We start from the raw sequence: 2298 nt of genomic DNA on the forward strand, positions 1-2298 counted from the left end.
ATGGCACCTGTCAACAACAACAGCAACAATTTTAATCAAATGATCAAACATGAAATCAAGATGTACTGATAATTACTGGTGATTGGAATGGGAAAGTTGGAAACAAAGAGGAGGGATCAGTAGTTGGAAAATATGGCCTTGGTGATAAAAATGACACTGGAGGTTGCATAGATAGACTTTGCAAGACCAGTGAGACTGACTTCTTCATTGAAAATACCCTTCATTTTTTCCCAACATCAACAGTGACTGTATACATGGACTACATCAGACGGAATATACAGGAATCAAATTGACTACATCTATGGGAAGAGATAATAAAGAAGCTCAATACTATCCACCCAAATGAAGCTAGGGCTAACTGTGGAACAGATAATTAATTACTCATATGTAAATTCACACAGATGCTGAAGAAAATTAAAACAAGTCCAAGAGAGTCAAAATACAAAATTGAGTATATCCTACCTGAATTTAAAGACCATGTAAAGAACAACTTTGATGCACAAGTGACCAGAAGAGCTATGAGACACCATCAAGAATATCATGCATAAAGAAAGCAATAAGTTCTTTGAAAAGGTGGGAAAGAAAGGAAAAACAAAACTGAATGTCTCAAGAGATTCTGAAACTTGCTCTTGAACATAAAGTGTTAAAGCAAATAGAAAAAATGATGATGTAAAAGAGCTGAATAGAAACTTTCAAAGGGCAGAGCTAGAAGACAAAGTCAAGTACCATGATAAAATGCACAGACCTGGAATTAGAAAATCAAAAGGGAAGAACATGTTTAGCATTTCTCAAGCTGATAGAACTGATGAAAAACTTCAAGTCTCAAGTTGTAACACTGAAGGATTCTATTTGCAAAATACTGAACGATGCAGGAAGCATCAAAAGAAGATGGAAGCCCCTTCTATGTGGTCACACTGAGTTAGTTCCCGGAACTGGAATCGGGTTCCAACCTCCTCAGCCAAGCCCTCTATATCCCACTATCTGCAGACCATGGGCCCTCACAAAGTGAGAAGCTGTGGGTCTTGGTGAAGCTATGTAAGCAGGCCCCAAGAGTCCTGCACATCGAGGAAATGCACTTCCTGAGACAGTGGGTCGAGAGCATGGGTGATAAAATACCATCTGCTACTCAGAAAGCAGGTGGTATTTTACTCAGAAAGAACCCAAACTAGATGGATTGGCACAGTGGCAGCAGTAATGGGCTCAAACGTAGCAACCATTGTAAGGTAGGTGCAGAACTGGGCAGTGTTTCTTTCTGTTGTGCCACCCTATGGTTGCTATGACTCAGTACCACCTCGATGGCACCTAACAACAACAGCTCAGAAAGTGAAATCAGAATACCAAGGTAGAAAAAATAGATAATAAGAAGCTGGAAGAAACCATAAAGAAAGATGAAACCATCAAGTGAAGAAAATGATCTAGAAAATGAAGGTGTGATTGAACCAGAAACAGATGCTTCTCAAGAAATGGGAGATGAAACTGTAGAGATAACTGACGAGATGACGGATCAGACATGTGATAAGAAAGTGGCTGCCACCGATGCCCTCAATGATGGTGAGCTACAGAAAGCCATCTAGTTGTTCACAGATGCCATCAAGTTGAATCCTCGTTTGACCTTTCTGTGTTCAAGAGAGCTAGTGTCTTCACCAGATTGCAGAAGCCATATGCTGCCATCTGAGTCTGTGACTGAGCCATTGAAATTAATCCTGATTCACCTCAACCCTACAAATGTCAAAGGAAAGCACACAGACTTCTGGGCCATTGGGAAGAAGCAACACATGAACTTGCTCTTGCTTGTAAACTGGACTATGATGAAGATACTAGTGCAATGCTGCAAGAAGTTTAACCAAGGACCCAGAAAATTATAGAACATTGGAGAAAGTATGAGTGAAAACGGGAAGAGCAAGAGACTAAAGAAAGAACAGAAAGGATTAAGAAGGCTCGGGAAGAACATGAATGAGTCTAGAGGGAAGAAGAAGCCAGAGGACAATCAGGAGCTCAGCATGGCCCTTTACCAGGTGACTTTCCCAGGGGAATGCCTGGTAATTTTCCTAGGGGCAAACCTGGAGTGGCAGGTGGCATGCCTGGACTCAATGAAATTCTTAGTGATCCAGAGGTTCTTGTAGCCATGCAGGAACCAGAAGTTACAGTGGCCTTGCAGGGTGTGACTCAGAACTCAGTAAATAAGTCCAAATATCAGAGCAACCCTAAGGTTGTCAGCCAAATTTAGACGTCAAGCCTAATGCTTTTCTGACAAGGCCCTTGCTGAAGAGAACGCAACCTAGAACACTCAGTGAATAG

General features: G+C 41.4%; 1 pseudogene; it reads left to right on the plus strand.

Moving 5' to 3' along the window:
• LOC102811170 overlaps positions 1 to 2227 on the plus strand; it is an 11047-nt pseudogene extending 8820 nt beyond the window's left edge.
• Positions 2228 to 2298: the final 71 nt, after the last annotated feature.

The sequence above is a fragment of the Chrysochloris asiatica genome, unplaced genomic scaffold (genome assembly GCF_000296735.1).
Source record: "Chrysochloris asiatica unplaced genomic scaffold, ChrAsi1.0 scaffold00166, whole genome shotgun sequence".
NCBI lineage: Eukaryota > Metazoa > Chordata > Mammalia > Afrosoricida > Chrysochloridae > Chrysochloris > Chrysochloris asiatica.